We start from the raw sequence: 14,991 nt of genomic DNA, 5'->3' as shown, positions 1-14,991 counted from the left end.
ACTTGAATTAACATTCTCCCCCTTTTATGATGATGACAAAGAAAGCATAAATGTTCCCCCTATCAAAAACACAAAAGGCCTGTAAAACAAAGTTAGAACCAACAGAATATATTGCAGTTTATGATACATGCAATCAATATGAGAATGAGACAACTAAAGACTGAATGAGACACGAGATCAATATGCATAAAAGAGACAGTCTCAATCAATAAATACTTAAAACATAACAACCCATCCCTAAACCAGGATGTCCAGTTAAAGAAAATCATATTATCAATTCAATCCAGGAAATATATCAGATAAACACACACATAAATCATCCATCAAAACAAAATAAGTTCAAACACCAACACATAGTCTTAAAAACGAAACACCCAACAAAGAAACATAGTCTGAAAAACCAAAATGAAATAAACGTCTTAAAAACATCATAATTTCTCCCCCTTCATCATAAAAGGGTTCTCTAATTAGAATCGTCATCAACATGAACTGGAGCTTTGCGTTTGCCTGAACCAGAAGCCTTGTTCTGGGATGAAGGAAACACTGGAGCCGAGCCATACTCTGAAAATAACTTGTCAAAAGCTTCCTGAGCTGGTGCCTTTCCATCCCTTTCACGAAGCCATTCAAAAATCTTTTCCTTGTATTCTTCTCTGGTCATACCAAAAACTGAAGGTGGAGGAATGGCAGGGAGTGGCAGAGGAGCAGTGATTTCTTCTAGAGTACAATCTCCAATCTAGTCTCGTTTCTTGTGCCAATACATCTTGCTCTTGTCTTGCATGGCTGACAACTGCTGAGATAGAAATTTAGTCTCTGACCCAAGCTTAAAAAACAACTTAACAAATTCCTTTTCCCATGCCTTAGCAGAGGAAACCATCCCTTCTTACAGAGTCCCAAACTCAAAATCTATGGTCTTAGACAACTTGACATCAGAAGTATACAATACAGAGAGTTTGGCATTGATATCATCCAAAGACGAACAAACATACTTTCTAAACATCTCAAAAGAAGCATTTAAAATACTAACTTCAGAAGTTAGTGATCCGAGAGTTTTGACAGAAGCAAAATGCTGATTAATTGAAGCTAAAGCAACACAATTCTCTTCTAACATAGCAAACAACGAATTTAGGACAGTATTGGTGTTTTGATCATTTGGGTCTGACGCATAATGGGGGGATTGGGGAAAACCACCAACAGAACGGTGAGCATCATCAAAGAACAAATCATTTGATTCAGAAACTACGAGACCATTCACAGTTAAAACAGACAAGTCAAAAACAACATTCAATCTTTCTGATTTAGCAGACTCAAAAGGAACACGAAAATACTGAAAAATCTTTGTTAACAAAGCAGGGTATGGAAGATGCATGGATTCATGTTTAGCACAATGATTCATGTTGGAAATAATCAATGAAGCCAAATTACAAGGGGTTTTCTTAACAAACACAGACAGAAGAATAGAATCCTGAAATGTGACTCTATCACGACCAGATTTACGAGGCAAAACATTCGAGTGAAACAATTTAAACAATAATAAGCACATAGGAGTTAAATCAGTTACCAATGGTTTGACAGACACAGAAACAAAGTTGTCACCGAGAATAGCTTTGAGTTGTTCCTCATATTGCAATCCGGGAATCTCGTCAAACACCTGATGAGTGGTAAACGGGTAGGGGCCTTGATCGGATACTCCTGTGAGCCTGGCCAGCAAATCCGCCTTAAAGCAAACTGGACTTCCTTTCACCGAAGAGAACACAATATTTTTGGCCAAAATCGAAAAATTCGCATAGAACTCCTTCACCAAATCTGGATAGATCACATCTGACGGTGACAATAACCCAGCACACCCAACAGCTTCAAACAACGATGATACGCCAATCCTGGAGAGAAGATCAGTATCACACAACCTTTCTTTCAGAATGGACTTGTGCCACGCCTTAGTAGTGCTTTCCTTTGCATGACGCTCAGAAGAATTAGGAGATGCTTCACTAGATGCTTCGGAAACAACTGCGGCCATACGACGACACTTCGAAGCAGACGGACCAGGGCTCGGGGTTTGGTTAGCGGTGGATCTTGAACGGCGAACCATGGAAAAAAGACGATTTTAGGGTTAAGAGAGAAAGAATAGAATTTTGAGAGAATGAGAGAGTAGAATGAGAAAAGAAAATGAAAAAATTAAGAAAGAGAGTTTAAAAAGAAATAGAAACTGAAGAGTTAGAGATGGAAGAGGAGATGAAGAGGTGCAAAAACAGAAGTGATGTATTGAATGAATGATACATGCACGAGTTTCAAGGATATGAAAAGTCTAATCAAAAGATTTACGAAATCTAATGCTATATACACGCATAAACACACGGACAAATAAAATAAATAAAAAAAAATCCATAAACAGGAACCTAATTACTCAAATAATAAATACACAACATATATTTAAGTATTATGACATAATACATATTTAAACACATAAATTACATAAAATCACGTAATAAATTACAGAGAACACATACCTAATTCACGACGCATTTTACAAAATCTATCTTCAGCTAATGGCTTAGTGAAGATATCTGCACGCTGTTTCTCAGTGGAAATATAAATAAGCTCAATATTACCTTTAGAAACATTATCTCGTAAAAAATGGTGACGAACATCAATATGCTTAGTACGAGAATGCATAACAGGATTTTTAGAGATATTAATTGCAGAGGTATTATGGCCATAAATAGGAATATTTGAGTAAGAAATACCAAAATCCTGCAATGTTTGTTGCATCCACAAAATTTGAGCACAGCAACTTCCAGCTGTAATGTACTCTCCTTCAGCGGTAGAAAGAGCTACTGAAGTTTGCTTTTTACTATGCCATGCAACTAAACAATCTCCTAAAAATTCACACGCACCACTTGTGCTTTTTCTGTCAACCTGTGACCCTGCATAGTCAGCATCTGAAAAACCGATTAAGTCAAAGGAAGACGAGCTTGGACAAAATAATCCCAAGTCACTCGTACCTTTCAAATATTTAAAAATACGTTTAACGGCATTCAAATTAGATTCTTTAGGTTGAGATTGAAAACGAGCACACAAACATACACTATACATAATGTCAGGTCGTGAGGCAATTAAATATAACAATGAACCAATCATACCTCGAAATTTAGTGACATCTACAGGTGTACCTTGTTCATCCTTAGTAAGCTTAACTGAAGTACTCATCGGAATTGATTTAGGTGTGACATAATCAAGTGCAAACCTTTTGAGTAGATCATTTATGTACTTGCCTTGGTGAATAAATATTCCTGCATTAGACTGATTAATTTGCAAACCTAGAAAGTACAGCAATTCACCCATCAAACTCATATCGAATTCCTTATGCATGTAATCAGAAAACCACTTACACAAAGATTCGTTAGAAGATCCAAATACTATATCATCAACATAAACTTGAACTAAAAGAAAGTTATCACGTTTATGAAAAATAAAGAGAGTTGGATCGAGTGTACCACGAATGAAACCATTGTTCACAAGAAATTGACTGAGACATTCATACCAACAGCGAGGGGACTGTCTCAATCCATAGACAGATTTCTTGAGCTTGTAAACATAGTTAGGGTACTTCTCGTGAATGAAACCTGGAGGCTGCTTCACGTAGACTTCTTCCTTGAGATAGCCATTTAGAAATGCGCTTTTGACGTCCATCTCATAGAGCTTGAACTTCTTGTGAGCTGCAAAGGCCATTAAGATTCGAATAGCTTCTAAACGAGCTACTGGAGCATATGTCTCGTCGTAATCGATTCTTTCCTGCTGATTGTATCCCTGAGCAACCAAACGAGCTTTATTTCGAATGATATTTCCATCTTTATCTTTCTTATTCTTGAAAACCCAACGAGTTCCAATGATCTTGGCATCCTGAGGAGGTGGGACGAGTTCCCAAACATCACAACGCTCGAACTGGTTCAATTCATCCTGCATTGCAACAGACCAATGTTCGTCTGCAACTGCTTCTTGAGCATTCTTTGTTTCGAATTCAGCAACAAAAGCACTGAATGCACATAGATTATGAAGTCTGCTTCGAGTAGAAATCCCTTGATTTAAATCAGTAAGAAGATTATCTGGTGGATGATTCTTCACAGTCCTAGAAGACTTAGGAAGTTGAATATTACTCATTTCTTCCTCATTAGAATTATCTGCCTGGAAATGAATAGGAGTTGTCTCATTCAAAAGAGACTGCCTCATTTCCGCTTGTGAAGATTTATCTGGAGGAGTAACAAAATTCACATTTGAAACACTATCGGGGGTCTTTGGAGAGCCAGAAGATTCATCTGAAGCTTGAGTAGATCCTGCAGAATTATCAGAAGACTGAGATGGACCTGGAGAGTCTTGACTGTTTGATTTGTCAGAATGAGACTGACTCTTTTCAGAATGAGACTGCCTCATTTGGGAATGAGACGATAGATCCGCAGTGTCTTCATCAATTTGAGATATATTCCTTGAGGATTCATTGAACGTAATATAGATGGATTCTTCTACTTTGTTCTTGACAGAATTATAAACACGATAAGCTTTGCTTGTTGTAGAATATCCCAAGAAAATTCCTTCCGTAGATTTCGCATCGAACTTGCCTCGATTATTTTGAGTATCTAAAATAAAACACTTGGAACCAAATACTCGAAAATAACTAATATTAGGAGTCCTTTTCTTAAGCAATTCATACGGAGTTTTAAGCAAAATAGGACGAATAAGTACTCTATTTAAAACATAACAGGAAGTGTGTACCGCTTCAGCCCAAAATTTTCTTGGAAGCTTACTCTCATGCAGTAGAGTTCTGGCAGTTTCCTGTAGAGTTCTGTTCTTGCGTTCTACTACTCCATTCTGCTGAGGAGTTCGAGGAGCTGAGAATTCATGAGTGATTCCTCTTGATTTACAGAAAGTTATGAAATCCTTCTCGAATTCACCTCCATGATCACTACGGATAGTCTTGAGCTTAAATGAATACTTAGTCTCAAGGTTAGTAATAAGATCCTTAAACTCAACAAAAGCTTCATCCTTAGTTCGTAAAAATAATACCCAAGTAAAACGAGAATAATCATCAACTATAACAAAAGCATAATTCTTACCTCCCAAACTTACACACCTTTCTGGACCGAAAAGATCTAAATGAAGAAGCTGCAAAGGAATAGAAGTTGATACTTTATTCTTGGCAGTAAAGGAAGTTTTCACCTATTTTCCAAGTTGGCAAGCTGAACAAGGTTCTATTTTCTTGTACTTCAGCTTTGGTAGACCTCGAACCAGATCATGAGAAGATATCTTCCGAAGAAGATCCATGTGAACATGGCCTAGACGTCGATGCAAAAGATACTGCTGATCTTGAACAGTAGCAAGACAAATTTCCTCCTGCTGTTCATCAAAATCTAACACGAAAATATTTCCTTTTCTTTTGGCAACTAAAGCAAACTCGTTAGTCTTAGTACCAATATAGCATACATCTTTATCGAACTTAACCTTATGACCAGCATCAGTAAGTTGACTTACACTAATGAGATTATATTTCAAACCATCAACTAAACGAACATTGTTAATAGCAAACCTGTCATTACCAATGGTGCCTTTTCCAATAATTCTGACGGTGTTTGAATCTCCAAGAGTAACTAAGCCACCTTCCTTGGCAACTAGAGATAGAAACTTGGATTTATCACCTGTCATGTGACGTGAACAACCACTGTCGATGATCCATTTATTTCGCGAAACATGGACCTTCAAACAAACCTGCAAAAATTGCTTTATCCCTTAGGTACCCACTTAACCTTGGGTCCTGGTTGGTTAGTATCATAAATCTTATATAAATGTCTATCTGATTTCTTAATCCACATCTGAACAATATTAACAGAAGTATTAGCAGATTTATATCTAGTAGACGATTTATAAGATGAGTTAGAGAAGTGGTCCTTGATACCACATAATCTAGATTCAGCTGTAGGGTGGCCAGCTTTGCCACAATCTCGACATTTCTCATAAGGCATCTTATATTTCATAGGAGCTCACTTATAACCGCCTTGAAATGCACGTTTCTTGATTGACTCACATCCTAAACCTCCTTTATCAAGAGAAGATTTTTGTTCACCAAGAAGAGCATTCAAAGTTCCTTCTCCATGAAAACATTTAGCTAAATCCTTTTCAAGTTGTTCGACTTTCTGCTTTAATTCAGGAACCAGGGGATCAAGAGCACTGTCTTCTTTAACGGTTTCTGGATCAACAGATATTGATTCTTTCTTCAAAGCTTCAAGGCATACATCCTTCATCTCAATCTCATTTTTGAGATATTGATTTTCTTCAGTAAGTTTTGAAACCCTTTCAAGCAATGATCTGTTCTCAGCAACTAGGGCTTCTTCCTTCATGGGGTCATCCATTTCACTAAGAACTTCACTTAAAGCTTGCTTTAAATAAGCATTCTTTTCTTTCAACTTCTTAACCTGGACCTGCAAATTTAAAATAGACGAAGATATATTTGAATTATACTTAATATTCTGTACCTCATCATTATCACTGGAGTCGTCCTCTAGTCCAGCAAAGCAAAGTTGAGCAACTTCATCGTCTGAATCGATCTCCACATCAGATTCATCATCACTCCAGGTAATTAATGCCTTCTTTTTGTTCTTCAGCTTGTAGCAGTCCTTTTTGAAGTGCCCTTTCTTTCCACACTCAAAACAAGTATCCTTGCTTTGATTCACTTTGACCTCCTTGCTCGGATTAGATTTGAAGTCCTTCTTCGGAAACTGTGACTTCATAGGTCATTTGGAAACATTCTGTTTGGCAAGAAATTTATGAAAATTCTTTATTAGAAGAGCAATCTCTTCATCAGAATCATCAGGAGACTCATCTGCATCTGCATTAAGTGCAAGAGTTTTCTTACGAGGAGCTTCATCTTCTTCATCATATCTGCGTAGCTGATTTTTGAATTCTTCTAATTCACTGAACAGTGTTAGAGTGTCCATAGTTGAAAGCAGTGTTGAATCCTGCAGAATAGTAACCTTTGGAGCAAACTTCTTTGGCATTGCTCTGAGGATTTTCCTATTAATCTCAGATTGAGGAATGATCCTTTTCAGAAGTGAGATGGAGTTCATCAATGTCAGAAACCTCCCTTGAGCATCTCGCACGCTTTCATCTCTTTCCAACCTGAAACCTTCATAGTCACTCATTAGCATACTTAATTTTACTTCACGTACCTTAGACGTGCCTTCATGGCTGACTTTGATCGTATCCCAAATCTGCTTGGCAGTAGTACATGCTGAAACTTTTCTTAATTCTGTAGCTACCATGCCATTGAGAAGTGAGTTCATAGCTTTAGCATTAGAATTCATTGTGTTCACTTCTTCGGGAGAGAGATCCTTGAGAGATTTTGGCTTCCCTTCTTTTATAGGAATTGTGAAACCATTTTCTACAGCATTCCATTCAAATGCATCACGCTGGAGAAAGAATTTCATCCGAAACTTCCAGTCATTGTAGTTTTCAGCACCATGAAGCAGTGGTGGATAATTGTTTGAATACCTATCTGGTTGAGCCATGGATCGCTAGCAAAATAAACACTAAAAAGAGAATTAAATACACCTGCTCTGATACCAAATGAAATTCGATGGTTTGATAGATAAAATAATATTCTAACTATCAAGGCAAATGGGACAGTCTCTTATGCAAATGGGACAGTCCCTTTACAAATGAGACAGGGTATGAGACAGTCTCAATTACACTGCAGAAAATAAACAACAGAAATAAAATGCAGAATGCTGAAAACTGAAAAATAAAAACACCAGAAGTTTTCACTTGGTTCGGCCCCTACACCTAGTCTATGGCCTACATCCAAGTTCCCATGCCAACTAGCATAGAGAATGTATTATATCAACTTTAATAAAAGAACTTACAGTCTTTTCCTTGATTACAAATATAGCACCTGAAAGAAACCCTTTCCCAAGCTACCTTGCTACCTAGCCCACTGCTATTCCTTAGCCTTCTAGCTACCTTGCTATACTTTGAAATCAAGCTTGCCACAACCCGGCACAAAGTTGATATGAATACACAAGTACAAGAATAAACAAATTGATTACAACTCAAACTAGGTTTCTTGTTTTTCTGGATATGAATATCTCGGGTATGAAACAAGAAAATGATTTCAGATGATGAAAGATTCTCGTGAAAGTGTTAGCTACAAATCTGAAATGAAGAGTTATATTTATAAGCAAAGTTCTAACAGATTTATTTTTAAACACAAGATAAGGTTGGAAGATAAGTTTGTTTGAAAATATTTGAATAAAACTTTGAAACTAATCTGTTAGTATGTTTGAAAAAGATAAATCAAGTAAAGATAAGGCTTGAGAGATTTAAATTTGATTTATAAGATAAGGTGGTGGGTTTGTTTGAGATAAGGTTTATCCAGATAAACAAGATTTACACAAACCCTAACAACCTAATACTAAACCTGCGGGATAGACTTCCAGGAAGATTGAACAAACTGCATTCTGATAAACATTGCTGAGATCTCGGATGATTCCAATCTGATGTCTTCATTCTGTTGCTAAGAACTCTTATCATCATAAACACTTGAATTAATACCATGAGCACCCTTTAACCATGAGACGTGTTTGAAGTCATATTAGCTTTGAGAGATTCCTTTCCCGTGGTATGGCGTAAGCCATAACTCAACTAATAAATATCAATATAACTGGTAAATGACTCACGGTATAGTTTTAGTATGCCCACAAGAGGAGTTCTTAGGTTGCCTCTTTTCTAGAAAAACCTCTTTCACTACCGAGCTGAAAGGATGCTGAGAATTTAATGTAAGTACGGGCCAACTCTATGAACATCCTGGACTTTCAGCACACAACATTGTAAGTATCGCCCCCTTACATTAACTCTCTTATTCACTTCTTATCATAAATTTCACCACCCAATTTCTCTTACAAATCCCCTCTTCTAGTTCTAATCTCCATTCCATTCCATACTTTCATTTCATCAGTTGTGATACTCTTAAATCAATATGGCTTCATTCTCTATTCCCTACCCCGAGATTTGTGCTCCTTCTGCTAATTTGCAGCTGGACCAGCCCAAGCCCATTCTCGCTTCTTTTCGACCCGGTTCTGTTCCTAGTCGGGCTTTAATTTCCGGATCTTTACTCCCAAACAAACTACGGGGAGGAAATTTAGGAAGGATTTGGGAGTTGGACAGTTGCATAACTCTGCAAATTTAGTCATCTATCTGGAACGTTTTTATTAATATACAAATGTCACATGCCCTGTACTAACAGAGGATCTCATTACCGCTGTGCGGATGATGGTGGAGTTGGCTGATGGTTTTAACCATGAAAAGCTGTCAAACTGGTAAGAGCTCATGATTGAACATGAAGAAGATAGAGTTTGTTACAATTGAAAAATGATAGATGATACAGAGAGAGATGAACTTACAACTCTTATATAGGTCTAATATCTGTAACTGACTAGTCAACTATAACAGAATTTAGTCAACTATGCTAATTAGACTAATCAGCATCATTATGCTTAACATCCTCCCTCAAGTGGAATGGCTTAAAGTAGTCACAGACATTCAACTTGGAACTCAGTTTTTGTAATAGAGAAGCTCCAATAGCTTTAGTGAACATGTCTGCTGGCTAATCCAATTATGGTATGTGTGTAGGAATCAGAAAACCTCGATCAAATTGTTCACGGAGCAGATGGCAGTCTATTTTAATATGCTTTGTGCGCTCGTGGTAGACATGATTAGAAGCAATATATATAGCAGACTGAAAATCACATTGAAATGGAATAGGTAACTTGGGAGAAATCAGCAAATCTTGAAGTACAACAACTAGCCCTACAAGAAAAATGTTCATAGACATCGGTTATTGGCCGATGTCTATGTTGTTTAGCAACCGATGTTGATGTCGGTGATGTGTATTCTAGACATCGGCCATAACCCGATGTCTTTACTCGCTTAACATCGTTTCTGGCAAACTGTCTGATGTCCATGCATTGTTTTTTTACAAAAAAAGTTAGAAATAAATAATTTAATAAATAAATTACACCTATTACAACAGATTAAACATATAATGGGCTATGTTTTTTGCCACATAGACATCGATTTTTTTCATAAAGGTGATGTAAAATCAGATATTAAACATCGATTTATTTAGTAAAATGTGATGTCTATGTTGGCACTTAGACATCAGTTTTATCCCAATTAAGGTGATGTCTATATTTCTTTTAGACTTGAACATGTGAGTCTTTGACATCAGTTTTTTAGGAAAAAACGATGTACATCAACTTCTTTGACATCAGTTTTTCTTCACTAAAAGTGATGTACAATTGCCTTTGAGACATCAGTATTTATATATTAAAAGTGATGTACAATTATTTTTCTGACATCAGTATTTATTCATTAAAATGGATGTCCAATCATTTTTTTGACATCAGTATTTATTCATTAAAAGTATATAAACAATGAACTAACTAAACACTTATATTCATCAATATAAATATCAAGATCTAGTTTTATTACAGAATCATTCAAAACCAAACTAAGAGCTATTGACTTTAAGCTACAATAGAAGGAATGGCGCTGTCTTAAGCTACAATTTGAGGTTATCAGATCATATACGAGGCTGAACTCCTGATGCTATAGAAGGCCATTCTATAAATTTTTTTCTACCCCAAGCTTTTATTCCCTCTTCGAACATTTCCAATTTTTGACAGCCTCCCCGATCTCCTCTGGAGTCTTTCCCTTGATCTTGCTCGACAAGGTTCGACATGTCAAATCCATCAGACTCCTTATTTTCAAGTAGTTTACCGCCTGAAATCACAAAAGATGAAAATTTAGCCATAATGTACTCTCTGTTATATTTGGTTCCTCATAGATCTAGGCCAGTCTTATGTAAAGTCAGGTACTAAGGTACAAGCTTTCAATTGATAATCAAATATTCTAAAACAATCACAAATAAATGACAAAATCATGAATTGTCTATCCACCGAACTCTTTTAGACCACAAAAGTATTATACTAGTTGTGCAACTAAAACTCACTTGTGCTAGTTAGCTTCAGCAAAATGCCCTAGGTCAGAGATGTGAAACTATATGCACTCATACAATTCTTAGCAGCCTTATTCTGTTAGGTAAGCCTGATATGACAAATGTGGCCCTCTGCTACTGCTACTAAAGTAAAAAGTGATGCAGTGTGATACCACTCATTTTCAAAAATATCTTTATGAGATTGATTCTAGTCTATCACTCTTCCTCACTGATCACTGAGATACCTAAGCTCAATGTAACCAAACCATCACACCCTGCTCGATATTCACACCAATCAGTATTCAGTGCTACCTCCATTTCTCTAAGAATGTCCTCATCTCATGTTATTTCCTTCTTTATTTGGCCACACCATATCACCAAGCTACACACGCTAGGGGCATGATTGCCTCATCAGGCAGGAAAAACAAGATGCAAATTGAAGAAAGTACAAGAGATGATTTAAAACAAAAATTATGAAGTGTCCATGTTTTACTCTAATCTAATGACAGACACGTAGTAAAAGTCACTGAAAGAAATTCTTTTCCCTTTTCTTTCTCATTTTGTTCCTCTTCTTTCACAATGTTTCTCAAATTAAAGTGTATTACCCGTGTCCTAAAAATTAAAATACAGGGAGTTGCTACATAAGACAAATTTACTGATAGGTTATCTCAAAAACTGTACAGTGATCCTAGTATTTGTAACATGAAATATGAAGCAAGTCAAACAACAGTCAGCATTTCTGCTAGGCAAAAAAAAGTCAGCATTTCTTATCAAATTCATATACTAATTGTCAACAATCTCACTAGTGTTAAATATGGTAGGTTTAAAATCAGAATAAACCCGTATATACAGAGATATAAAACATTCCAGAATTAGCGAAGAGGCAACGGATGCAAAAATATGTGACATACCTGGGAGGGCTGCGTACATTCCACATAAACTGCAAATGGCTGACTTTTAGGATGTTTAAAAGCTACGTTCCGATTTGATTCATAGTTAGTGTAAGAATATGGGTGAGGTGATTTTGAGAAGCCACCTGCACCCCGTAAATATAGAGTCAACCTGCATAAAAATGATATTTTGTAATTAAAGTGCATTTAAGTCATATATACTTCAGTCATTTGCTTAGAAACTTGCCAATTCATGCAGATCGGTTCATCAAACGACTCCCCATAAGTTAGAACTTCAAGTTCCAATATGGCAGCTTTACCTATACAATCAAAAGACATGACATAATAACAAAAGCGAGTTAATTTAATGGTGACACCAATCAGGTAACATGTATGTTTAGGGGAATGAAAACTTGATAAAATGATTGTGCGTGTAGGTAATAATATTATCGCTACCACTATGACAGCAACAAAGTAATTACAAAATACATAGATTCTAAAATCTGAAAAAATCACATTCAATTAGGATTTACAGTGCTATATATATATATATATAGATCATTCACAAACCTTTATCATGCAATCATATATATATATATCAGATCATTCACAAACCTTTATAATGCAATCCCACAACACTTGTTTTATTCCGTATCTGCATCAACAATAAATTTCAAAACTTGTAATAATAGAAGTTTGAATTGAGGATAGTTAAGAAGATTCTTATTTAATTTTTTTATATTTACGCGAGCGCACGCACATACTCGCACTACTATACACTAAAATCTCTCCGGCAGAGGTTACTAATATCCGTATAGAAGAAATTGTGATTTCAAATTGGCACTCTAATCTAACAAAGAAATTATACATATCAATAAAATTCACAAATTGTTAGTTATAAAGAACTTGAGGTTAAGAACCTTACACTACCATGAGTAGGCAACAACCTGTAAATTTCTATAAACTGTTGTCCATGCAATAACAGGCACGGATCAAATCTAGCAAAAATAAGTACCGACCTGCTCAGTTAGGCAAAATTACAGCAAAGATAAGACTGAATTAAAAAAACAAAAAGGTATACTCACGACATTCTAGGTATTTCAGAAATATTTATCGATCCCAGCGAGTATATAGCAGCAAACGTCTGTAAGACCTACAACCAGGAAGTCGATACAACTCTGCTTATAAAACTCGAAAACTCGAAAACTTTAATAATATCTATACATAGATTGCTCCAACTTAATCTGCTTATAATTCCAATTACTCGACAAATTTATAGTACCTTAATGAATTTCTGGCCATTTTCGTGGTAAACATATTTGAGCTCTTTGTCATCTAAAGCATTAGTAACACAACCTCCAATACCGAGAGCATACAAAGTAACATCTCTAATCAAAAAAATAATTCTAACTCAACAACAAAAATGCTCAATAACGATAATAATACATGTAGATATAAAAAACTACTGCACTTACACGTGATTCAAACTAACAGATGATGTTTTCAAACCCTTTGTTCGATGATGATTTAAATTTACTCGGAGAAACACCAGATCCGAAGTAAATGCTGTTATATATCTGCAGTCATATTACATATTTGTTAGATTTAGAAAAATATAAATTCAAATTAAAGTTAGGTTACCTCTTGGCTTATAACCAAGGTATGCAAAGCTTCGGCCTCAGGTGAGGTATTTAAATTTCTGCAATTGACCGTTTCTATACACACAAGGTATTTATAATTTTAAAAAATTATGCTTCTTGATAAGTGGCCTTGTATGATATAACTAGGATATCTAAATACAGAGAAGGCAGGAAACACGGTCCTTGAATAAATTAAATTTCCTCGATTAATTAGTCTTTTAATTTTGGATCAACTGCTTTTGATCACAACACTCATGTTCTTGACTGCAGTATAGCTTTATACTCTATAAGATAATTTTAGTTAAGTGTATAAAAAAATGGCAGCATCAGACAATTAGTAATCATACTTCACAAATGTTAAGCTATAAGTTAAATGATAATAAAACACAAACAAAACAAAAACAAAAATCAAATATAAACATCTGTGACCTATTCAAATACTAATTAGTGCCTACTCTGTGTGAAAAACACAAGACATAACAGACTTTGAAATCGATAGCCCCGGACAGAGATAGAGCACATATTCAAAATCGATCACGAATCAGCATCAGCTTATAGCTAAAGAAGACTTGGATAATTACGACACAACAATCATTAACAAAATTTACGCAATTACATCACTAACTAATTAGCTTAGGTAACTGAAATAATTGTAATACAAGTTTAAATTACATTACATACAATCAAGAATCTTCATATTCAATTGTCAGTATGTTCAAGATATATAAAAACCCATAAACCACACTATAAAGACAATTAATATAAAATCTACAGATCTAATCCAGGTAAGGTGTTAAAAGATTGGAATTTTTTATATAAAAACATCAAGCCAAGCATAAAAGAACACACAACTACAAAACAATTACTGAGAGAGACAAAAAGAGAGAGATAATACATCGATGATTGTTGCTCAAGGTGGGAAGCCAAGAGTTCTTCTTGAGTTTGAGTAGTAACTTTGAGATACAATGATAACCCGACCACGAGGCAGTATAGAAAAGTAGAATTATATAAATTAAGTTATGGGTTTTAATATTGTATTCTTTTCTGGAATTATGTACCAAGTAGCATTAGGAACAAATAGATCCTTACTCAAGCATGAAGTGCAATTAAGGTTTAGAATTGAAATATCCCCAATTTAAAATTAAATGAAACTAAGAATTCAAGTTTTGTAGCTCACTTATATACCAATTTGAGCTTTATATCTTCGAACAAATTGAACAGACTTCCACTCGAATGAATCGGTTTATCGATAGTAGAACTTCGGACAAATTAAATCAAGTTGAACATCTGGGGGAACTTCTGAACCTTCCATGAACGATTTAAGACTTTCGGTGGACGGTGGGAGGGAGAGGGAGAGAGAGAGGTCGGGGGTGGGGGTGAGACGAGAGAGAGTGAAAGTTTAATTATTAACTTAGTTTCTGAAAAT

At 35.7% G+C, this 14,991-nt stretch overlaps 1 long non-coding RNA gene across 1 annotated transcript; it reads right to left on the bottom strand.

The window, feature by feature from the left end:
- Window positions 1–12,538: 12,538 nt before the first annotated feature.
- On the bottom strand, window positions 12,539–14,027 carry LOC141706033 (uncharacterized). The gene is made up of 5 exons (XR_012568589.1): window positions 13,401–14,027; window positions 13,208–13,313; window positions 13,011–13,078; window positions 12,851–12,923; window positions 12,539–12,580 (listed from the first exon to the last, which is right to left on the bottom strand). It is a non-coding gene; the product is annotated as an uncharacterized LOC141706033 (long non-coding RNA).
- Between the last annotated feature and the right edge of the window lie 964 nt (window positions 14,028–14,991).

This window comes from Apium graveolens, chromosome 2 (genome assembly GCF_009905375.1).
Source record: "Apium graveolens cultivar Ventura chromosome 2, ASM990537v1, whole genome shotgun sequence".
NCBI lineage: Eukaryota > Viridiplantae > Streptophyta > Magnoliopsida > Apiales > Apiaceae > Apium > Apium graveolens.
This window is presented reverse-complemented; position numbering and strand designations above follow the sequence as displayed.